The following is a 27,095-nucleotide window of genomic DNA, read 5'->3' as shown; positions in this document are numbered from 1 at the left end:
ATTGCAGCCTTATAGTGCGATCACCCTGCTGTGAGAAAACAATGATTTACTACACTTTGGAAATAAAATGCTACATTCTTGTACGAACTTGAATGAACATTCTTTAAAACACTGTAATGCCTGAGTACATACCAATAGAAGAACAACTTGTCCTCTTCCGCTCACCCCCCCATCCCCCCCCCCCTCTCGTAAACAACATGCTGCTGGTGGTGTGTCATTTCCACAAAAAGCCCACTTGATGGGCAATTAAAAATTGCAGCCTTGTAGTGCGATCACCCTGCTGTGAGAAAACAACGATTTACTACACTTTGGAAATAAAATACTGCATTCATATATGAACTTGAACGAACATTCTTTAAAACGCTATAAATCCTGAGTACATACCAATAGAAGAACAACTTGTCCTCTTCCGCTCGCCTTCCCCCCCACGCCCCCCCCCCCCCTCTCGTAAACAACTTGCTGCTGGTGGTGTGTCATTTCCGCCAAAAGCCCACTTGATGGGCAAATAAAAATTGCAGCCTTGTAGTGCGATCACCCTGCTGTGAGAAAACAAAGATTTACTACAATTTGAAAATATAATGCTACATTCTTATACGAACTTCAACAAACATTCTTTAAAACACTGTAAAGAATGAGTACATACCAATAGAAGAACAACTTGTCCTCTTCCGCTCACCCCCCCATCCCACCCCCCCCCCCCCTCTCTCTCGTAAACAACATGCTGCTGGTGGTGTGTCATTTCCACCAAAAGCCCACTTGATGGGCAAATAAAAATTCCAGCCTTGTAGTGCGATCACCCTGCTGTGAGAAACCAACGATTTACTACACTTTGGAAATAAAATGCTACATTCTTATATGAACTTGAACGAACATTCTTTAAAACACTGTAAAGCCTGAGTACATACCAATAGAAGAACAACTTGTCCTCTTCCGCTAACCCCCTCATCCCCCCCCCCCCCGCCCCTCTCGTAAACAACATGCTGCTTGTGGTGTGTCATTTCCACCAAAAGTCCACTTGATGGGCAAATAAAAATTGCAGCCTTGTAGTGCGATCACCCTGCTGTGAGAAAACAAAGATTTACTACACTTTGGAAATAAAATGCTACATTCTTATATGAACTTAAAAGAACATTCTTTCAAACACTATAAAGGCTGAGTACATACCAATAGAAGAGCAACTTGTCGTCTTCCGCTCGCCCCCTCCATCCCACCCCCCCCCCACCCCACCTCTCGTAAACAAGATGCTGCTGGTGGTGTGTCATTTCCACCTAAAGCCCACTTGATGGGCAAATAAAATTTCCAGCCTTGTAGTGCGACCACCCTGCTGTGAGAAACCAAAGATTTACTACACTTTGGAAATAAAATGCTACATTCTTATATGAACTTGAAAGAACATTCTTTCAAACACTATAAAGCCTGAGTACATACCAATAAAAGAACAACTTATCCTCTCCTTCTCGCCCCCCCATCCCACCCCGCCTCTCGTCAACAACATGCTGCTGGTGGTGTGTCATTTCCACCAAAAGCCCACTTGATGGGCAAATAAAAATTGCAGCCCTGTAGTGCGATCAACCTGCTGTGAGAAAACAACGATTTACTACACTTTGGAAATAAAATGCTACATTCTTATATGAACTTGAACGAACATTCTTTAAAACACTGTAAAGCCTGAGTACATACCAATAGAAGAACAACTTATCCTCTTCCGCTCGCCCCCCCCACCCCCCCCCCCCCCCACTCGTAAACAACATGCTGCTGGTGGTGTGTCACTTCCAGCAAAAGCCCACTTGATGGGCAAATAAAAATTGCAGCCTTGTACTGCGATCACCCTGCTGTGACAAAACAAAGATTTACTACACTTTGGAAATAAAATGCTACATTCTTATATGAACTTGAAAGTACATTCTTTCAAACACTATAAAGCCTGAGTACATACCAATAGATGAACAACTGGTCCTCTCCTGCTCGCCCGCCCATCCCACTCCCGTCTCATGGACAACATGCTGCTGGTGGTGTGTCATTTCCACCTAAAGCCCACTTGATGGGCAAATAAAAATTGCAGCCTTGTAGTGCGATCACCCTGCTGTGAGAAAACAACGATTTACTACACTTTGGAAATTAAATGCTACATTCTTGTACGAACTTGAACAAACATTCTTTAAAACACTGTAAAGCCAGAGTTCATACCAATAGAAGATCAACTTGTCCTCTTCCACTAACCCCCCCATCCCCCCCCCCCCTCTCGTAAACAACATGCTGCTGGTGGTGTGTCATTTCCACCAAAAGCCCACTTGATGGGCAAATAAAAATTGCAGCCTTGTAGTGGGATCACCCTGCTGTGAGAAAACAACGATTTACTACACTTTGGAAATAAAATACTACATTCTTATATGAACTTGAACGAACATTCTTTAAAACACTGTAAAGCCTGAGTACATACCAATAGAAGAACACCTTGTCCTCTTCCGCTCGCCCCCCCCCCCCCCCCTCTCGTAAACAACTTGCTGCTGGTGGTGTGTCATTTCCACCAAAAGCCCACTTGATGTGCAAATAAAAATTGCAGCCCTGTAGTGCGATCACCCTGCTGTGAGAAAACAACGATTTAATACACTTTGGAAATAAAATGCTACATTCTTATGTGAACTTGAGCGAACATTCTTTAAAATACTGTAAAGCCTGAGTACATACCAATAGAAGAACAACTTGTCCTCTCGTGCTCGCCCCCCCATCCCACCCCCCTCTCGTGGACAACATGCTGCTGGTGGTGTGTCATTTCCACCAAAAGCACACTTGATGGGCAAATAAAAATTGCAGCCTTGTAGTGCGATCTCCCTGCTGTGAGAAAACAACGATTTACTACACTTTGGAAATAAAATACTACATTCATATATGAACTTGAACGAACATTCTTTAAAACACTGAAAAGCCTGAGTACATACCAATAAAAGAACAACTTGTCCTCTTCCGCTCGCCCCCACACCCCACCCCACCCCCCCCCCCTCTCGTAAACAACTTGCTGCTGGTGGTGTGTCATTTCCACCAAAAGCCCACTTGATGGGCAAATAAAAATTGCAGCCTTGTAGTGCGATTACCCTGCTGTGAGAAAACAACGATTTACTACACATTGGAAATAAAATGCTACATTCTTATATGAACTTGAACGAACATTCTTTAAAACACTGTAAAGCCTGAGTACATACCAATAGAAGAACAACTTGTCCTCTTCCGCTAACCCCCTCATCCCCCCCCCCCCCTCTCGTAAACAACATGCTGCTGGTGGTGTGTCATTTCCACCAAAAGCCCACTTGATGGGCAAATAAAAATTGCAGCCTTGAAGTGCAATCACCCTGCTGTGAGAAAACAACGATTTTCTACACTTTGAAAATAAAATGCTACATTCTTATATGAACTTGATCGAACATTCTTTCAAACACTGTAAAGCCTGAGTACATACCAATAGAAGAACAACTTGTTCTGTTCTTCTCGCCCCCCAATCCCACCCCCCCCACCCCTCTCGTAAACAACATGTTGCTGTTGGTGTGTCATTTCCACCAAAAGCCCACTTGATGGGCAAATAAAAATTGCAGCCTTGTAGTGCGATCACCCTGCTGTGAGAAAACAAAGATTTACTACACTTTGGAAATAAAATGCTTCATTCTTATATGAACTTGAAGGAACATTCTTTCAAACACTAAAAAGCCTGAATACATACCAATAGAAGAACAACTTGTCCTTTCCTGCTCGCCCTCCCATCCCACCCCCCTCTCGTGGACAACATGCTGCTGGTGGTGTGTCATTTCCACCAAAAGCCCACTTGATGGGCAAATAAAAATTGCAGCCTTGTAGTGCTATCACCCTGCTGTGAGAAAACAAAGATTTATTACAATTTGAAAATATAATGCTATATTCTTATACGAACTTGAACAAACATTCTTTAAAACACTGACAAGAATGAGTACATACCAATAGAAGAACAACTTGTCCTCTTCCGCTCACCCCCCATCCCCCCCCCCCCTCTCGTAAACAACATGCTGCTGGTGGTGTGTCATTTATACCAAAAGCCCACTTGATGGGCAAATAAAAATTCCAGCCTTGTAGTGCGATCACCCAGCTGTGAGAAAACAACGATTTACTACACTTTGGAAATAAAATGCTACATTCTTATATGAACTTGAACGAACATTCTTTAAAACACTGTAAAGCCTGAGTACATACCAATAGAAGACCAACTTGTCCTCTTCCCCTCGCCCCCCCCCCCCCCCCTCTCGTAAACAACATAGTGCAGGTGGTGTGTCATTTCCACCAAAAGCCAACTTGATGGGCAAATAAAAATTGCAGCCTTGTAGTGCGATCACCCTGCTGTGAGAAAACAAAGATTTACTACACTTTGGAAATAAAATGCTACATTCTTATATGAACTTGATAGAACATTCTTTCAAACACTATAAAGCCTGAGTACATACCAATAGATGAACAACTTGTCCTCTCCTGCTCGCCCGCCCATCCCACCCCCCTCTCGTGGACAACATACTGCAGGTGGTGTGTCATTTCCACCAAAAGCCCACTTGATGGGCAAATAAAAATTGCAGCCTTGTAGTGCGATCACCCTGCTGTGAGAAAACAATGATTTACTACACTTTGGAAATAAAATGCTACATTCTTGTACGAACTTGAACAAACATTCTTTAAAACACAGTAAAGCCTGAGTACATACCAATAGAATAAAAAATTGTCCTCTTCCGCTCACCCCCCATCCCCCCCCCCCTCTTAAACAACATGCTGCTGGTGGTGTGTCATTTCCACCAAAAGCCCACTTGATGGGCAAATAAAAATTGCAGCCTTGTAGTGCGATCACCCTGCTTTGAGAAAACAATGATTTACTACACTTTGGAAATAAAATGCTACATTCCTATATGAACTTGAACGAACATTCTTTAAAACACTGTAAAGCCTGAGTACATACCAATAGAAGAACAACTTGTCCTCTTCCGCTCACCCCCCCATCCCCCCCCCCCCTCTCGTAAACAACATGCTGCTGGTGGTGTGTCATTTCCACCAAAAGCCCACTTGATGGGCAATTAAAAATTGCAGCCTTGTAGTGCGATCACCCTGCTGTGAGATAACTACGATTTGCTACACTTTGGAAATACAATGCTACATTCTTATATGAACTTGAAAGAACATTCTTTCAAACACTATAAAGCCTGAGTACAAACCAATAGAAGAACAACTTGTCCTCTCCTGCTCGCCCCCCCCATCCCACCCCACTCCCGTGGACAACATGCTGCTGGTGGTGTGTCATTTCCACCAAAAGCCCACTTGATGGGCAAATAAAAATTGCAGACTTGTAGTGCGATCACCCTGCTGTGAGAAAAAAACGATTTAATACACTTTGGAAATAAAATGCTACATTCTTATATGAACTTGAAAGAACATTCTTTCAAACACTATTAAGCCTGAGTACATACCAATAGAAAAACATCTTGTCCTCTCCTGCTCGCCCTTCAAACCCCCCCCCCCCCCCTCTCGTGGACAACATGCTGCTGGTGGTGTGTCATTTCCACCAAAAGCCCACTTGATAGGCAAATAAAAATTGCAGCCTTGTAGTGCGATCACCCTGCTGTGAGAAAACAACGATGTACTACACTTTGGATATAAAATGCTACAATCATATATGAACTTGAACGTACATTCCTTAAAACACTGTAAAGCCTGAGTACTTACCAATAGAAGAACAACTTGTCCTCTTCCGCTCGCCCCCACATCCCACCCCCCCCCCCCCGCCCTCTCGTAAACAACATGCTGCTGGTGGTGTGTCATTTCCACCAAAAGCCCACTTGATGGGCAAATAAATATTGCAGCCTTCTAGTGCGATCACCCTGCTGTGAGAAAACAATGATTTAATACACTTTGGAAATAAAATGCTACATTCTTATATGAACTTGGAAGAACATTCTTTCAAACACTATAAAGCCTGAGTACATACCAATAGAAAAACATCTTGTCCTCTCCTGCTTGCCCCCCCAACCCAACCCCCTCTCGTGGACAACATGCTGCTGGTGGTGTGTCATTTCCACCAAAAGCCCACTTGATGGGCAAATAAAAATTGCAGCCTTGTAGTGCGATCACCCTGCTGTGAGAAAACAACGATTTACTACACTTTGGAAATAAAATGCTACATTCTTATATGAACATGAACGAACATTCCTTAAAACACTGTAAAGCCTAAGTACATACCAATAGAAGAACAACTTGTCCTCTTCCGCTCGCCCCCCCATCCCACCCCCCTCTCGTGGACAACATGCTGCTGGTGGTGTGACGTTTCCACCAAATGCTCACTTGATGGGCAAATAAAAATTGCAGCCTTGTAGTGCGATCACCCTGCTGTGAGAAAACAACGATTTACTACACTTTGGAAATAAAATGCTACATTCTTATATGAACTTGAAAGAACATTCTTTAGACACTGTAAAGCCTGAGTACGTACCAATAGGAGAACAACTTGTCCTCTTCCGCTCACCACCCCATCCAACCCCCCCCCCTTCTCGTAAACAACATGCTGCTGGTGGCGTGTCATTTCCACCAAAAGCCCACTTGATGGGCAAATAAAAAATGCATCCTTGTAGTGCGATCACCCTGCTGTGAGAAAACAACGATTTATTACACTTTGGAAATAAAATACTACATTCTTATATGAACTTGAACGAAAATTCTTTAAAACACTGTAAAGCCTGAGTACATACCAATAGAAGAACAACTTGTCCCTTTCCGCTCGCCCCCTCACCCCCCCACCCCCCCCCCCCCCCCCCACCGCCTCTCGTAAACAAATTGCTGCTGGTGGTGTGTCATTTCCACCAAAAGCCCACTTGATGAGCAAATAAAAATTGCAGCCTTGTAGTGGAGATCACCCTGCTGTGAGAAAACTAAGATTTACTACACTTTGGAAATAAAATGCTACATTTTTATATGAACTTGAAAGAACATTCTTTCAAACACTATAAAGCCTGAGTACATACCAATAGAAGAACAACTTGTCCTCTCCTGCTCGCCCCCCCAACCCACACCTCTCTCGTGGACGACATGCTGCTGGTGGTGTGTCATTTGCACCAAAAGCCCACTTGATGGGCAAATAAAAATTCCAGCCTTGTAGTGCGATCACCCTGCTGTGAGAAAACAACGATTTTCTACACTTTGAAAATAAAATGCTAGTTTCTTATATGACTTTGAAAGAACATTCTTTCAAACACTATAAAGCCTGAGTACATACCAATGGAAGAACAACTTGTCCTCTCCTGCTCGCCCCCCCATCCCACCCCACTCCCGTGGACATCATGCTGTTGGTGGTGTGTCATTTCCACCAAAAGCCCACTTGATGGGCAAATAAAAATTGCAGCCATGTAGTGCGATCACCCTGCTGTGAGAAAACAACGATTTAATACACTTTGGAAATAAAATGCTACATTCTTATATGAACTTGAAAGAACATTCTTTCAAACACTATAAAGCCTGAGTACATACCAATAGAAAAACATCTTGTCCTCTCCTGCTCTCCCCCCCAACCCACCCCCCTCTCGTGGACAACATGCTGCTGGTGGTGTGTCATTTCCACCAAAATCCCACTTGATGGGCAAATAAATATTCCAGCCTCGTAGTGCGATCACCCTGCTGTGAGAAAACAAAGATTTACTACACTTTGGAAATAAAATGCTACATTCTTATATGAACTTGAAAGAACATTCTTTCAAACACTATAAAGCCTGAGTACATACCAATAGAAAAACATGTTGTCCTCTCCTGCTCACCCCCCCATCCCACCCCCCTCTCGTGGACAACATGCTGCTGGTGGTGTGTCATTTCCACCAAAAGCCCACTTGATGAGCAAATAAAAATTGCAGCCTTGTAGTGCGATTACCCTGCTGTGAGAAAACAAAGATTTACTACACTTTGGAAATAAAATGCTAGATTCTTATATGACTTTGAAAGAACATTCTTTCAAACACTATAAAGCCTGAGTACATACCAATAGAAGAACAACTTGTCCTCTCCTGCTCGCCCCTCCATCCCACCCCACTCCCGTGGACATCATGCTGTTGGTGGTGTGTCATTTCCACCAAAAGCCCACTTGATGGGCAAATAAAAATTGCAGCCATGTAGTGCGATCACCCTGCTGTGAGAAAACAACGATTTAATACACTTTGGAAATAAAATGCTACATTCTTATATGAACTTGAAAGAACATTTTTTTCAAACACTATAAAGCCTGAGTACATACCAATAGAAAAACATCTTGTCCTCTCCTGCTCTCCCCCCCAACCCACCCTCCTCTCGTGGACAACATGCTGCTGGTGGTGTGTCATTTCCACCAAAATCCCACTTGATGGGCAAATAAATATTCCAGCCTCGTAGTGCGATCACCCTGCTGTGAGAAAACAAAGATTTACTACACTTTGGAAATAAAATGCTACATTCTTATATGAACTTGAAAGAACATTCTTTCAAACACTATAAAGCCTGAGTACATACCAATAGAAAAACATGTTGTCCTCTCCTGCTCACCCCCCCATCCCACCCCCCTCTCGTGGACAACATGCTGCTGGTGGTGTGTCATTTCCACCAAAAGCCCACTTGATGGGCAAATAAAAATTGCAGCCTTGTAGTGCGATCACCCTGCTGTGAGAAAACAACGATTTACTACACTTTGGAAATAAAATGCTTCATTCTTATATGAACTTGAACGAACATTCTTTAAAACACTGTAAAGACTGAGTACATACCAATAGAAGAACAACTTGTCCTCCTCCGCTCGCCCCCCCATCCCCCCCCCCCCCCCCCCACCACCCGTCTCGTAAACAACATGCTGCTGGTGGTGTGTCATTTCCACCAAAATCCCACTTGATGGGCAAATAAAAATTCCAGCCTTGTAGTGCGATCACCCTGCTGTGAGAAAACAAAGATTTACTACACTTTGGAAATAAAATGCTACATTCTTATATGAACTTGTAAGAACATTCTTTCAAACACTATAAAGCCTGAGTACATACCAATAAAAGAACAACTTGTCCTCTCCTGCTCGCCCCCCCATCCCACCCCACTCCCGTGGACAACATGCTGTTGGTGGTGTGTCATTTCCACCAAAAGCCCACTTGATGGGAAAATAAAAATTGCAGCCATGTAGTGCGATCACTCTGCTGTGAGAAAACAACGATTTAATACACTTTGGAAATAAAATGCTACATTCTTATATGAACTTGAAAGAACATTCTTTCAAACACTATAAAGCCTGAGTACATACCAATAGAAAAACATCTTGTCCTCTCCTGCTCGCCCCCCCAACCCACCCCCCTCTCGTGGACAACATGCTGCTGGTGGTGTGTCATTTCCACCAAAAGCCCACCTGATGGGCAAATAAAAATTGCAGCCTTGTAGTGCGATCACCCTGCTGTGAGAAAACAACGATTTACTACACTTTGGAAATAAAATGCTACATTCTTATATGAAGTTGAACGAACATTCCTTAAAACACTGTAAAGACTGAGTGCATACCAATAGAAGAACAACTTGTCCTCTACCGCTCGCCCCCCCATCCCCCCCCTCCCCCCCCCCCCCACCACCTCTCTCGTAAACAACATGCTGGTGGTGGTGTGTCATTTCCACCAAAATCCCACTTGATGGGCAAATAAAAATTCCAGCCTTGTAGTGCGATCACCCTGCTGTGAGAAAACAAAGATTTACTACACTTTGGAAATAAAATGCTACATTCTTATATGAACTTGAAAGAACATTCTTTCAAACTCTATAAAGCCTGAGTACATACCAATAGAAGAACAACTTGTCCTCTCCTCCTCGCCCCCCCATCGCACCCCCCCTCTCGTGGACAACATGCTACTGGTGGTGTGTCATTTCCACCAAAAGCCCACTTGATGGGCAAATAAAAATTGCAGCCTTGTAGTGCCATCACCCTGCTGTGAGATAACAACGATTTACTACACTTTGGAAATAAGATGCTACATTCTTATATGAACTTGAAAGAACATTCTTTAAAACACTGTAAAGCCTGAGTACATACCAATAAAAAAACAACTTGTCCTCTTCCGCTCACCACCTCATCCCACCCCCCCACCCCTCTCGTAAACAACATGCTGCTGGTGGTGTGTCATTTCCACCAAAAGCCCACTTGATGGGCAAATAAAAATTGCAGCCTTGTAGTGCGATCACCCTGCTGTGAGAAAACAATGATTTACTACACTTTGGAAATAAAGTGCTACATTCTTATATGAACTTGAACGAACATTCTTTGAAACACTATAAAGCCTTTGTACATACCAATAAAAGAACAACTTGTCCTCTTCCGCTCGCCCACCCATCCCACCACCCTCTTGTGGACAACATGCTGCTGGTGGTGTGTCATTTCCACCAAAAGCCCACTTGATGGGCCAATACAAATTGCAGCCTTGTAGTGCGATCACCCTGCTGTGAGAAAACAAAGTTTACTACACTTTGGAAATAAAATGCTCATTCTTATATGAACTTGAAAGAACATTCTATCAAACACTATAAAGCCTGAGTACATACCAATAGAAGAACAACTTGTCCTCTCCTGCTCACCCCCCCATCCCAACCACCTCTCGTGACAACATGCTGCTGGTGGTGTGTCATTTCCACCAAAAGCCCACTTGAAGGGCAATTAAAAATTGCAGCCTTGTAGTTCGATCACCCTGCTGTGAGAAAACAAAGATTTACTACACTTTGGAAATAAAATGCTACATTCTTATATGAACTTGAAAGAACATTCTTTATAACACTGTAAAGCCTGAGTACATACCAATAGAACAACAACTTGTCCTCTCCTGCTAACCCCCCCATCCCACCCACCTCTCGTGACAACATGCTGCTGGTGGTGTGTCATTTCCACCAAAAGCCCACTTGATGGGCCAATACAAATTGCTGCCTTGTAGTGCGATCACCCTGCTGTGAGAAAACAAAGATTTACTACACTTTGGAAATAAAATGCTACATTGTTATATGAACTTGAACGAACATTCTTTAAAACACTGTAAAGCCTGAGTAAATACCAATAGAAGAACAACTTGTTATCTTCAGCTCGCCCTCCCCCACCCCCCCCCCCCCCCCCCTCTCGTAAACAACATGCTGCTGGTGCTGTGTCATTTCCACCAAAAGCCCACTTGATGGGCAAATAAAAATTCCAGCCTTGTAGTTCGATCACCCTGCTGTGAGAAAACAAAGATTTACTACACTTTGGAAATAAAATGCTACATTCTTATATGAACTTGAAAGAACATTCTTTATAACACTGTAAAGCCTGAGTACATACCAATAGAACAACAACTTGTCCTCTTCCGCTCGCCCCCCCCCCCCCTCGCACCCTCCCCCCCAATCGCGTAAACAACATGCTGCTGGTGGTGTGTCATTTCCACCAAAAGCCCACTTGATGGGCAAATAAAAATTGCAGCCTTGTAGTGCGTTCACCCTGCTGTGAGAAAACAAAGATTTACTACACTTTGGAAATAAAATGCTACATTCTTAAATGAACTTGAAACAACATTCTTTCAAACACTATAAAGCTTGAGTACATACCAATAGAAGAACAACTTGTCCTCTCCTGCTCGCCCCCCCATCCCACCCCCCTCTCGTGGACAACTTGCTGCTGGTGGTGTGTCATTTCCACCAAAAGCCCACTTGATGGGCAAATAAAAATTGCAGCCTTGTAGTGCGATCACCCTGCTGTGAGAAAACTACGATTTACTACACTTTGGAAATAAAATGCTACATTCGTATATGAACTTGAACGAACACTCTTTAAAACACTGTAAAGACTGAGTGCATACTAATAGAAGAACAACTTGTCCTCTTCCGCTCGCCCCTTCTTCCCACCCCCGCCCCCCCCCTTTCGAAAACAACAAGCTGCTGGTGGTGTGTCATTTCCACCAAAAGCCCACTTGATGGGCAAATCAAAAATTGCAGCCTTCTAGTGCGATCACCCTGCTGTAAGAAAACAACGATTTACTACACTTTGGAAATAAAATGCTACATTCTTATATGAACTTGAACGAACATTTTTTAAAACACTGTAAAGCCTGAGTACATACCAATAGAACAACAACTTGTTCTCTTCCGCTCGCCCCCCCAACCCCCCCCCCCCTCTCTCGTAAACAACATGCTGCTGGTGGTGTGTCATTTCCACCAAAAGCCCACTTGATGGGCAAATAAAAAATGCAGCCTTGTAGTGCGATCACCCTGCTGTGAGAAAACAAAGATTTACTACACTTTGGAAATAAAATGCTACATTCTTATATGAACTTGAAAGAACATTCTTTCAAACACTATAATGCCTGAGTAGATACCAATAGAAGAACAACTTGTCCTCTCCTGCTCGCCCCCCCATCCCACCCCCCTCTCGTGGACAACATGCTGCTTGTGGTGTGTCATTTCCCCAAAAAGCGCACTTGATGGGCAAATAAAAATTGCAGCCTTGTTGTGTGATCACCCTGCTGTGAGAAAACAAAGATTTACTACACTTTGGAAATAAAATGCTACATTCTTATATGAACTTGAAAGAACATTCTTTCAAACACTATAAAGCCTAAGTACATACCAACAGATGAACAACTTGGCCTCTCCTGCTCGCCCCCCCATCCCACCCCCCTCTCGTGGACAACATGCTGCTGGTGGTGTGTCATTTCCACCAAAAGCCCACTTGATGGGCAAATAAAAATTGCAGCCTTGTAGTACGATCACCCTGCTGTGAGAAAACAACGATTTACTACACTTTGGAAATAAAATGCTACATTCTTATATGAACTTGAACGAACATTCTTTAAAACACTGTAAAGCCTGAGTACATACCAATAGAAGAGCAACTTGTCCTCTTCCGCTCGCCCCCCCCCCCACCCCCCCCCACCCCCCTCCTCGTAAACAACATGCTGCTGGTGGTGTGTCATTTCCACCAAAAGCCCACTTGATGGGCAAATAAAAATTGCAGCCTTGTAGTGCGATCACCCTGCTGTGAGAAAACAAAGATTTACTACACTTTGGAAATAATATGCTACATTCTTTTATGAACTTGGAAGAACATTCTTTCAAACACTATAAAGCCTGAGTACATACCAATAGAAGAACATGTTGTCCTCTCCTGCTCACCCCCCCATCCCACCCCCCCCCACCACCCCTCTCGTAAACAACATGCTGCTGGTGGTGTGTCATTTCCACCAAAATCCCACTTGATGGGCAAATAAAAATTCCAGCCTTGTAGTGCGATAACCCTTCTGTGAGAAAACAAAGATTTACTACACTTTGGAAATAAAATGCTACATTCTTATATGAACTTGAAAGAACATTCTTTCAAACACTATAAAGCCTGAGTACATACCAATAAAGGAACAACTTGTCCTCTCCTGCTCGCCCCCCCATCCCACCCCACTCCCGTGGACAACATGCTGTTGGTGGTGTGTCATTTCCACCAAAAGCCAGCTTGATGGGCAAATAAAAATTGCAGCCTTGTAGTGCGATCACCCTGCTGTGAGAAAAAAACCATTTACCACACTTTGGAAATAAAATGCTACTTTCTTATATGAAGTTGAACGAACATTCCTTAAAACACTGTAAAGACTGAGTACATACCAATAGAAGAACAACTTGTCCTCTTCCGCTCGCCTCCCCATCCCCCCCCCCCCCTCTCATAAACAACATGCTGCTGGTGGTGTGTCATTTCCACCAAAATCCCACTTGATGGGCAAATAAAAATTCCAGCCTTGTAGTGCGATCACCCTACTGTGAGAAAACAAAGATTTACTACACTTTGGAAATAAAATGCTACATTCTTATATGAACTTGAAAGAACATTCTTTCAAACACTATGAAGCCTGAGTACGTACCAATAGAAGAACAACTTGTCCTCTCCTCCTCGCCCCCCCATCCCACCCCCCCTCTCGTGGACAACATGCTACTGGTGGTGTGTCATTTCTACCAAAAGCCCACTTGATGGGCAAATAAAAATTGCAGCCTTGTAGTGCGATCACCCTGCTGTGAGATAACAACGATTTACTACACTTTGGAAATAAGATGCTACATTCTTATATGAACTTGAAAGAACATCCTTTAAAACACTGTAAAGCCTGAGTACATACCAATAAAAAAACAACTTGTCCTCTTCCGCTCACCACCCCATCCCACCCCCCCACCCCTCTCGTAAACAACATGCTGCTGGTGGTGTGTCATTTCCACCAAAAGCCCACTTGATGCGCAAATAAAAATTGCAGCCTTGTAGTGCGATCACCCTGCTGTGAGAAAACAAAGATTTACTACACTTTGGAAATAAAATGCTCATTCTTATATGAACTTGAAAGAACATTCTATCAAACACTATAAAGCCTGAGTACATACCAATAGAAGAACAACTTGTCCTCTCCTGCTCGCCCCCCAATCCCACCCCCCTCTCGTGAAAACATGCTGCTGGTGGTGTGTCATTTCCACCAAAAGTCCACTTGAAGGGCAATTAAAAATTGCAGCCCTGTAGTGCGATCACCCTGCTGTGAGAAAACAACGATTTACTACACTTTGGAAATAAAATGCTACATTGTTATATGAACTTGAACGAACATTCTTTAAAGCACTGTGAAGCCGGAGTACATACCAATAGAAGAACAACTTGTCCTCTTCAGCTCGCCCTCCACCACCCCCCCCCCCCCCTCTCGTAAACAACATGCTGCTGGTGCTGTGTCATTTCCACCAAAAGCCCACTTGATGGGCAAATAAAAATTCCAGCCTTGTAGCGCGATCACCCTGCTGTGAGAAAACAAAGATTTACTACACTTTGGAAATAAAATGCTACATTCTTACATGAACTTGAAAGAACTTTCTTTCAAACACTATAAAGCTTGAGTACATACCAATAGAAGAACAACTTGTCCTCTCCTGCTCGCCCCCCCATCCCACCCCCCTCTCATGGACAACTTGCTGCTGGTGGTGTGTCATTTCCACCAAAAGCCCACTTGATGGGCAAATAAAAATTGCAGCCTTGTAGTGCGATCACCCTGCTGTGAGAAAACAAAGATTTACTACACTTTGGAAATAAAATGCTACATTCTTAAATGAAGTTGAAAGAACATTCTTTCAAACACTATAAAGCCTGAGTACATACCAATAGAAGAACAACTTGTCCTCTCCTGCTCGCCCCCCAATCCCCCCCCCCCCTCTCATGGACAACTTGCTGCTGGTGGTGTGTCATTTCCACCAAAAGCCCACTTGATGGGCAAATAAAAATTGCAGCCTTGTAGTGCGATCACCCTGCTGTGAGAAAACAAAGATTTACTACACTTTGGAAATAAAATGCTACATTCTTAAATGAACTTGATAGAACATTCTTTCAAACACTATAAAGCATGAGTACATACCAATAGAAGAACAACTTGTCCTCTCCTGCTCTCCCCCCCATCCCACCCCCCTCTCGTGGAGAACATGCTGCTGGTGGTGTGTCATTTCCACCAAAAGCCCACTTAATGGGCAAATAAAAATTGCAGCCTTGTAGTGCGATCACCCTGCTGTGAGAAAACAACGATTTACTACACATTGGAAATAAAATGCTACATTCTTATATGAACTAGAACGAACATTCTTTCAAACACTATAAAGCCTGAGTACATACCAATAGAAAAACATCTTGTCCTCTCCTGCTCGCGCCCCCATCCCACCCCGCTCTCGTGGACAACATGCTGCTGTTGGTGTTTCATTTCCACCAATAGCCGACTTGATGGGCAAATAAAAATTGCAGCCTTGTAGTGCGATCACCCTGCTGTGAGAAAACTACGATTTACTACACTTTGGAAATAAAATGCTACATTCGTATATGAACTTGAACGAACACTCTTTAAAACACTGTAAAGACTGAGTACATACTAATAGAAGAACAACTTGTCCTCTTCCGCTCGCCCCTTCTTCCCACCCCCGCCCCCCCCTCTCGAAAACAACAAGCTGCTGGTGGTGTGTCATTTCCACCAAAAGCCCACTTGATGGGCAAATAAAAATTGCAGCCTTCTAGTGCGATCACCCTGCTGTGAGAAAACAACGATTTAATACACTTTGGAAATAAAATGCTACATTCTTATATGAACTTCAACGAACATTCTATAAAACACTGTAAAGACTGAGTACATACCAATAGAAGAACAACTTGTCCTCTTCCGCTCGCCCACCATCCCACACACCCCCCCCTCTCGTAAACAACATGCTGCTGGTGGTGTGTCATTTCCACAAAAAGCCCACTTGATGGGCAAATAAAAATTGCAGCCTTGTAGTGCGATCACCCTGCTGCGAGAAAACAACGATTTACTACACTTTGGAAATAAAATGCTACATTCTTATATGAACTTGAACGAACATTCCTTAAAACACTGTAAAGCCTGAGTACATACCAATAGAAGAACAACTTGTCCTCTTCCGCTCGCGCCCCCATCCCACCCCGCTCTCGTGGACAACATGCTGCTGTTGGTGTTTCATTTCCACCAATAGCCGACTTGATGGGCAAATAAAAATTGCAGCCTTGTAGTGCGATCACGCTGCTGTGAGAAAACAACGATTTTCTACACTTTGGAAATAAACTGCTACATTCATATATGAACTTGAACGAACATTCTTTTAAACACTGTAAAGCCTGAGTAAATACCAATAGAAGAACAACTTGTTATCTTCAGCTCGCCCTCCCCCACCCCCCCCCCCCCCCCCTCTAGTAAACAACATGCTGCTGGTAGTGTGTCATTTCCACAGAAAGCCCACTTGATGGGCAAATAAAAATTGCGCCTTGTAGAGCGATTACCCTGCTGTGAGAAAACAACGATTTACTACACTTTGGAATTGAAGTGCTACATTCTTATATGAACTTGAAAGAACACTCTTTCAAACACTATAAAGCCTGAGTACATACCAATAGAAGAACAACTTGTCCTCTCCTGCTCGCCCCCCCATCCCACCCCCCTCTCGTGACAACATGATGCTGGTGGTGTGTCATTTCCATCAAAAGCCCACTTGATGGGCAATTAAAAATTGCAGCCCTGTAGTGCGATCACCCTGCTGTGAGAAAACAACGATTTACTACACTTTGGAAATAAAATGCTACATTCTTATATGAACTCGAACGAACATTCTTTAAAACACTGTAAAGCCTGAGTACATACCAATAGAACAACAACTTGTTCTCTTCCGCTCGCCCCCCCCCCCCCCCCCCCCGCACCCCCTCTCACTACTCGTAAACAACATGCTGCTGGTGGTGTGTCATTTCCACCAAAAGCCCACTTGATGGGCAAATAAAAATTGCAGCCTTCAAGTGCGATCACCCTGCTGTGAGAAAACAACGATTTACTACACTTTGGAAATAAAATGCTACATTCTTATATGAACTTGAACGAACAATCTTTAAAACACTCTAAAGCCTGAGTACATACCAATAGAAGAGCAACTTGTCCTCTTCCGCTCGCCCCCCCCCCCCCCCCCCCCCCCCCGCACCCCCTCTCACTACTCGTAAACAACATGCTGCTGGTGGTGTGTCATTTCCACCAAATGCCCACTTGATGGGCAAATAAAAATTGCAGCCTTGTAGTGCGAACACCCTGCTGTGAGAAAACAAAATTTACTACACTTTGGAAATAAAATGCTACGTTCTTATATGAACTTGAAAGAACATTCTTTCAAACACTATAAAGCCTGAGTACATATCAATAGAGGAACAACTTGTCCTCTCCTGCTCGCCCCCCCATCCCACCCCCCTCTCGTGACAACATGTTGCTGGTGCTGTGTCATTTCCACCAAAAGCCCACTTGATGGGCAATTAAAAATTGCAGCCCTGTAGTGCGATCACCCTGCCGTGGGAAAACAACGATTTACTACACTTTGGAAATAAAATGCTACATTCTTAAATGAACTTGATCGAACATTCTTTAAAACACTGTAAAGCCTGAGTACATACCAATAGAAGAGGAACTTATCCTCTTCCGCTCACCCCCCCCCCCCCCCCACACCGCCCACCACCCTCCTCGTAAAGAAGATGCTGCTGGTAGTGTGTCATTTCCACCAAAAGGCCACTTGATGGGCAAATAAAAATTGCAGCCTTGTAGTGCGATCACCCTGCTGTGAGAAAACAAAGATTTACTACACTTTGGAAATAAAATGCTACATTCTTATATGAACTTGGAAGAATATTCTTTCAAACACTATAAAGCCTGAGTAAATACCAATAGAAGAACAACTTGTCCTCTCCTGCTCGCCCCCACATCCCACCCCCCTCTCGTGGACAACATGCTGCTGGTGGTGTGTCATTTCCATCAAAAGCCCACTTGATGGGCAAATAGAAATTGCAGCCTTGTTGTGTGATCACCCTGCTGTGAGAAAACGATTTACTGCACTTTGGAAATAAAATGCTACATTCTTATATGAACTTGAACAAACATTCTTTAAAACACTGTAAAGCCTGAGTACATACCAATAGAAGAACAACTTGCTCTCTTCCGCTCGCCCCCCCAACCCCCCCCCCCTTTCTCGTAAACAACATGCTGCTGGTGGTGTGTCATTTCCACCAAAAGCCCACTTCATGGGCAAATAAAAATTGCAGCCTTGTAGTGCGAACACCCTGCTGTGAGAAAACAAAAATTTACTACACTTTGGAAATAAAATGCTACATTCTTATATGAACTTGAAAGAACATTCTTTCAAACACTATAAGGCCATAGTACATACCAATAGAAGAACAACTTGTCCTCTCCTGCTCGCCCCCCCATCCCACCCCCCTCTCGTGGACAACATGCTGCTTGTGGTGTGTCATTTCCCCAAAAAGCGCACTTGATGGGCAAATAAAAATTGCAACCTTGTAGTGTGATCACCCTGCTGTGAGAAACAAAGATTTACTACACTTTGGAGATAAAATGCTACATTCTTATATGAACTTGAAAGAACATTCTTTCAAACACTATAAAGCCTGAGTACATACCAACAGAAGAACAACTTGTCCTCTCCTGTTCGCCCCCCCATCCCACCCCCCTCTCGTGGACAACATGCTGCTGGTGGTGTGTCATTTCCACCAAAAGCCCACTTGATGGGCAAATAAAAATTGCAGCCTTGTAGTACGATCACCCTGCTGTGAGAAAACAACGATTTACTACACTTTGGAAATAAAATGCTACATTCTTATATGAATTTGAACGAACATTCTTTAAAACACTGTAAAGCCTGAGTACATACCAATAGAAGAACAACTTGTCTTCTTCCGCACGCCCCCCAATCCCACCCCCCCCCCCCCTCTCGTAAACAACATGCTGCTGGTGGTGTGTGATTTCGACCAAAAGCCCACTTGATGGGCAAATAAAAATTGCAGCCTTGTAGTGCGAACACCCTGCTGTGAGAAAACAAAGTTTATTACACATTGGAAATAAAATGCTACGTTCTTATATGAACTTGAAAGAACATTCTTTCAAACACTATAAAGCCTGAGTACATACCAATAGAAGAACAACTTGTCCTCTCCTGCTCGCCCCCCCATCCCACCCAACTCTCGTGACAACATGCTGCTGGTGGTGTGTCATTTCCACCAAAAGCCCACTTGAAGGGCAATTAAAAATTGCAGTTCTGTAGTGCGATCACCCTGCTGTGAGAAAACAACGATTTACTACACTTTGGAAATAAAGTGCTACATTTTTATATGAACTTGAACGAACATTCTTTGAAACACTATAAAGCCTTAGTACATACCAATAGAAGAACGGTGTGCCATTTCCACCAAAAGCCCACTTGATGGGCAAATAAAAATTGCAGCCTTGTAGTGCGATCACCCTGTTGTGAGAAAACAAAGATTTACTACACTTTGGAAATAAAATGCTACATTCTTATATGAACTTGGAAGAACATTCTTTCAAACACTATAAAGCCTGAGTAAATACCTATAGAAGAACAACTTGTTCCCTCCTGCTCGCCCCCCCATCCCACCCCCCTCTCGTGGACAACATGCTGCTGGTGGTGTGTCATTTCCACCAAAAGCCCACTTGATGGGCAAATAAAAATTGCAGCCTTGTAGTGTGATCACCCTGCTGTGAGAAAACGATTTACTACACTTTGGAAATAATATGCTACATTCTTATATGAACTTGGAAGAACATTCTTTCAAACACTATAAAGCCTGAGTACATACCAATAGAAAAACATGTTGTCCTCTCCTGCTCACCCCCCATCCCACAGCCCCCCACCACCCCTCTCGTAACCAACATGCTGCTGGTGGTGTGTCATTTCCACCAAAATCCCACTTGATGGGCAAATAAAAATTCCAGCCTTGTAGTGCGATCACCCTGCTGTGAGAAAACAAAGATTTACTACACTTTGGAAATAAAATGCTACATTCTTGTATGAACTTGAAAGAACATTCTTTCAAACACTATAAAGCCTGAGTACATACCAATAGAAGAACAACTTGTCCTCTCCTGCACACCCCACCTTCCCACCCCACTCCCGTGGACAACATGCTGTTGGTGGTGTGTCATTTCCACCAAAAGGCCACTTGATGGGCAAATAAAAATTGCAGCCTTGCAGTGCGAACACACTGCTGTGAGAAAACAAAATTTACTACACATTGGAAATAAAATGCTACGTTCTAATATGAACTTGAAAGAACATTCTTTAAAACACTGTAAAGCCTGAGTACATACCAATAGAAGAGCAACTTGTCCTCTCCCGCTCGCCCCCCCCCCCACACCCCCCACCACCCTCCTCGTAAACAACATGCTGCTGGTGGTGTGTCATTTCCACCAAAAGCCCACTTGATGGGCAAATAAAAATTGCAGCCTTGTAGTGCGATCACCCTGTTGTGAGAAAACAAAGATTTACTACACTTTGGAAATAAAATGCTACATTCTTATATGAACTTGGAAGAACATTCTTTCAAACACTATAAAGCCTGAGTAAATACCTATAGAAGAACAACTTGTTCCCTCCTGCTCGCCCCCCCATCCCACCCCCCTCTCGTGGACAACATGCTGCTGGTGGTGTGTCATTTCCACCAAAAGCCCACTTGATGGGCAAATAAAAATTGCAGCCTTGTAGTGTGATCACCCTGCTGTGAGAAAACGATTTACTACACTTTGGAAATAATATGCTACATTCTTATATGAACTTGGAAGAACATTCTTTCAAACACTATAAAGCCTGAGTACATACCAATAGAAAAACATGTTGTCCTCTCATGCTCACCCCCCATCCCACAGCCCCCCACCACCCCTCTCGTAAACAACATGCTGCTGGTGGTGTGTCATTTCCACCAAAATCCCACTTGATGGGCAAATAAAAATTCCAGCCTTGTAGTGCGATCACCCTGCTGTGAGAAAACAAAGATTTACTACACTTTGGAAATAAAATGCTACATTCTTGTATGAACTTGAAAGAACATTCTTTCAAACACTATAAAGCCTGAGTACATACCAATAGAAGAACAACTTGTCCTCTCCTGCTCGCCCCCCCTTCCCACCCCACTCCCGTGGACAACATGCTGTTGGTGGTGTGTCATTTCCACCAAAAGCCCACTTGATGGGCAAATAAAAATTGCAGCCTTGTAGTGCGATCACCCTGCTGTGAGAAAACAACGATTTACCACACTTTGGAAATAAAATGCTACATTCTTATGTGAAGTTGAACGAACATTCCTTAAAACACTGTAAAGACTGAGTACATACCAATAGAAGAACAACTTGTCCTCTTCCGCTCGCCCCCCCCCCCCCTCTCGTAAACAACATGCTGCTGGTGGTGTGTCATTTCCACCAAAATCCCATTTGATGGGCAAATAAAAATTCCAGCCTTGTAGTGCGATCACCCTGCTGTGAGAAAACAAAGATTTACTACACTTTGGAAATAAAATGCTACATTCTTATATGAACTTGAAAGAACATTCTTTCAAACACTATAAAGCCTGAGTACGTACCAATAGAACAACAAATTGTCCTCTCCTCCTCGCCCCCCCATCCCACCCCCCCTCTCGTGGACAACATGCTACTGGTGGCGTGTCATTTCCACCAAAAGCCCACTTGATGGGCAAATAAAAATTGCAGCCTTGTAGTGCGATCACCCTGCTGTGAGAAAACAAAGATTTACTACACTTTGGAAATAAAATGCTACATTCTTAAATGAAGTTGAAAGAACATTCTTTCAAACACTATAAAGCCTGAGTACATACCAATAGAAGAACAACTTGTCCTCTCCTGCTCGCCCCCCAATCCCCCCCCCCCCCCTCTCGTGGACAACATGCTGCTGGTGGCGTGTCATTTCCAACAAAAGCCCACTTGATGGGCAAATAAAAATTGCAGCCTTGTAGTGCGATCACCCTGCTGTGAGAAAACAATGATTTACTACACTTTGGAAATAAAATGCTACATTCTTATATGAACTTGAAAGAACATTCTTTATAACACTGTAAAGCCTGAGTACATACCAATAGAACAACAACTTGTCCTCTTCCGCTCGACCCCCTCCGCACCCCCCCCCCCCCCTCCCCCCAATCTCGAAAACAACATGCTGCTGGTGGTGTGTCATTTCCACCAAAAGCCCACTTGATGGGCAAATAAAAATTGCAGCCTTGTAGTGCGATCACCCTGCTGTGAGAAAACAAAGATTTACTTCACTTTGGAAATAAAATGCTGCATTCTTAAATGAACTTGAAAGATCATTCTTTCAAACACTATAAAGCTTGAGTACATACCAATAGAAGAACAACTTGTCCTCTCCTGCTCGCCCCCCCATCCCACCCCCCTCTCGTGGACAACTTGCTGCTGGTGGTGTGTCATTTCCACCAAAAGCCCACTTGATGGGCAAATAAAAATTGCAGCCTTGTAGTGCGATCACCCTGCTGTGAGAAAACAAAGATTTACTACACTTTGGAAATAAAATGCTACATTCTTAAATGAACTTGAAAGAACATTCTTTCAAACACTATAAAGCCTGAGTACATACCAATAGAAGAACAACTTGTCCTCTCCTGCTCTCCCCCCCATCCCACCCCCCTCTCGTGGACAACATGCTGCTGGTGGTGTGTCATTTCCACCAAAAGCCCACTTAATGGGCAAATAAAAATTGCAGCCTTGTAGTGCGATCACCCTGCTGTGAGAAAACAACGATTTACTACACATTGGAAATAAAATGCTACATTCTTATATGAACTAGAACGAACATTCTTTCAAACACTATAAAGCCTGAGTACATACCAATAGAAAAACATCTTGTCCTCTCCTGCTCGCGCCCCCATCCCACCCCGCTCTAGTGGACAACATGCTGCTGTTGGTGTTTCATTTCCACCAATAGCCGACTTGATGGGCAAATAAAAATTGCAGCCTTGTAGTGCGATCACCCTGCTGTGAGAAAACTACGATTTACTACACTTTGGAAATAAAATGCTACATTCGTATATGAACTTGAACGAACACTCTTTAAAACACTGTAAAGACTGAGTACATACTAATAGAAGAACAACTTGTCCTCTTCCGCTCGCCCCTTCTTCCCACCCCCGCCCCCCCCTCTCGAAAACAACTAGCTGCTGGTGGTGTGTCATTTCCACCAAAAGCCCACTTGATGGGCAAATAAAAATTGCAGCCTTCTAGTGCGATCACCCTGCTGTGAGAAAACAACGATTTAATACACTTTGGAAATAAAATGCTACATTCTTATATGAACTTCAACGAACATTCTATAAAACACTGTAAAAACTGAGTACATACCAATAGAAGGACAACTTGTCCTCTTCCGCTCGCCCCCCATCCCACACACCCCCCCCTCTCGTAAACAACATGCTGCTGGTGGTGTGTCATTTCCACAAAAAGCCCACTTGATGGGCAAATAAAAATTGCAGCCTTGTAAGGCGATCACCCTGCTGCGAGAAAACAACGATTTATTACACTTTGGAAATAAAATGCTACATTCTTATATGAACTTGAACGAACATTCCTTAAAACACTGTAAAGCCTGAGTACATACCAATAGAAGAACAACTTGTCCTCTTCCGCTCGCCCCCCCATCCCACCCCGCACCCACCCCCCCTCTCGTAAACAACATGCTGTTGGTGGTGTGTCATTTCCAGCGAAAGCCTACTTGATGGGCAAATAAAAATTCCAGCCTTGTAGTGCGATCACCCTGCTGTGAGAAAACAAAGATTTACTACACTTTGGAAATAAAATGCTACATTCTTATATGAACTTGAAAGAACATTCTTTCAAACACTATAAAGCCTGAGTACATACCAATAAAAGAACAACTTGTCCTCTCCTGCTGGACCCCCCATCCCACCCCCCCCTCTCGTGGACAACATGCTGCTGGTGGTGTGTCATTTCCACCAAAAACCCACTTGATGGGCAAATAAAAATTGAAGCCTTGTAGTGCGATCACACTGCTGTGAGAAAACAACGATTTTCTACACTTTGGAAATAAACTGCTACATTCATATATGAACTTGAACGAACATTCTTTTAAACACTGTAAAGCCTGAGTACATACCAATAAAAGAACAACATGTGCTCTTCCGCTCACCACCCTATCACACCCCCCCCCCCGCTCCTCTCGTAAACAACATGCTGCTGGTAGTGTGTCATTTCCACAGAAAGCCCACTTGATGGGCAAATAAAAATTGCGCCCTGTAGAGCGATTACCCTGCTGTGAGAAAACAACGATTTACTACACTTTGGAATTGAAGTGCTACATTCTTATATGAACTTGAAAGAACATTCTTTCAAACACTATAAAGCCTGAGTACATACCAATAGAAGAACAACTTGTCCTCTCCTGCTCGCCCCCCCATCCCACCCACCTCTCGTGACAACATGATGCTGGTGGTGTGTCATTTCCATCAAAAGCCCACTTGATGGGCAATTAAAAATTGCAGCCCTGTAGTGCGATCACTCTGCTGTGAGAAAACAACGATTTACTACACTTTGGAAATAAAATGCTACATTCTTATATGAACTTGAACGAACATTCTTTGAAACACTATAAAGCCTTAGTACATACCAATAGAAGAACAACTTGTCCTCTTCCGCTCGCCCACCCATCCCACCCCCCTCTCGTGGACAACTTGCTGCTGGTGGTGTGCCATTTCCACCAAAAGCCCACTTGATGGGCAAATAAAAATTGCAGCCTTGTAGTGCGATCACCCTGCTGTGAGAAAACAAAGATTTACAACACTTTGGAAATAAAATGCTATATTCTTATATGAACTTGAAAGAACATTCTTTCAAACACTATAAAGCCTGAGTACATATCAATAGAAGAACAACTTGTCCTCTCCTGCTCTCCCCCCCATCCCACCCCCCTCTCGTGACAACATGCGGCTGTTGGTGTGTCATTTCCACCAAAAGCCCACTTGATGGGCAATTAAAAATTGCAGCCCTGTAGTGCGATCACCCTGCCGTGAGAAAACAACGATTTACTACACTTTGGAAATAAAATGCTACATTCTTATATGAACTTGAACGAACATTCTTTAAAACACTGTAAAGCCTGAGTACATACCAATAGAAGAGCAACTTGTCCTCTTCCGCTCGCCCCCCCCCCCCCCCCCCACACCCCCCACCACCCTCCTCGTAAACAACATGCTGCTGGTGGTGTGTCATTTCCACCAAAAGCCCACTTGATGGGCAAATAAAAATTGCAGCCTTGTAGTGCGATCACCCTGCTGTGAGAAAACAAAGATTTACTACACTTTGGAAATAAAATGCTACATTCTTATATGAAAATGGAAGAACATTCTTTCAAACACTATAAAGCCTGAGTAAATACCTATAGAAGAACAACTTGTTCCCTCCTGCTCGCCCCCCCATCCCACCCCCCTCTCGTGGACAACATGCTGCTGGTGGTGTGTCATTTCCACCAAAAGCCCACTTGATGGGCAAATAAAAATTGCAGCCTTGTAGTGTGATCACCCTGCTGTGAGAAAACGATTTACTACACTTTGGAAATAATATGCTACTTTCTTATATGAACTTGGAAGAACATTCTTTCAATCACTATAAAGCCTGAGTACATACCAATAGAAAAACATGTTGTCCTCTCCTGCTCACCCCCCATCCCACCCCCCCCACCCCACCACCCCTCTCGTGAACAACATGCTGCTGGTGGTGTGTCATTTCCACCAAAATCCCACTTGATGGGCAAATAAAAATTGCAGCCTTGTAGTGCGATCACCCTGCTGTGAGAAAACAAAGATTTACTACACTTTGGAAATAAAATGCTACATTCTTATATGAACTTGAAAGAACATTCTTTCAAACACTATAAAGCCTGAGTACATACCAATAGAAGAACAACTTGTCCTCTCCTGCTCGCCCCCCCATCCCCCCCCCCCCCTCTAGTAAACAACATGCTGCTGGTGGTGTGTCATTTCCACCAAAATCCCACTTGATGGGCAAATAAAAATTCCAGCCTTGTCGTGCGATCACCCTGCTGTGAGAAAACAAAGATTTACTACACTTTGGAAATAAAATGCTACATTCTTATATGAACTTGAAAGAACATTCTTTCAAAGACTATAAAGCCTGAGTACGTACCAATAGAAGAACAACTTGTCCTCTCCTCCTCGCCCCCCCATCCCACCCCCCCTCTCGTGGACAAGATTCTACTGGTGGTGTGTCATTTCCACCAAAAGCCCACTTGATGGGCAAATAAAAATTGCAGCCTTATAGTGCGATCACCCTGCTGTGAGATAACAACGATTTACTACACTTTGGAAATAAGATGCTACATCTTATATGAACTTGAAAGAACATTCTTTAAAACACTGTAAAGCCTGAGTACATACCAATAAAAAAACAACTTGTCCTCTTCCGCTCACCACCCCATCCCACCCCCCCACCCCTCTCGTAAACAATATGCTGCTGGTGGTGTGTCATTTCCACCAAAAGCCCACTTGATGCGCAAATAAAAATTGCAGCCTTGTAGTGCGATCACCCTGCTGTGAGAAAACAATGATTTACTACACTTTGGAAATAAAGTGCTACATTCTTATATGAACTTGAACGAACATTCTTTGAAACACTATAAAGCCTTTGTACATACCAATAAAAGAACAACTTGTCCTC

This window comes from Schistocerca serialis, chromosome 12 (assembly GCF_023864345.2).
Source record: "Schistocerca serialis cubense isolate TAMUIC-IGC-003099 chromosome 12, iqSchSeri2.2, whole genome shotgun sequence".
Classification (NCBI taxonomy): domain Eukaryota; kingdom Metazoa; phylum Arthropoda; class Insecta; order Orthoptera; family Acrididae; genus Schistocerca; species Schistocerca serialis.
Note: the sequence above shows the minus strand (reverse complement) of the source record.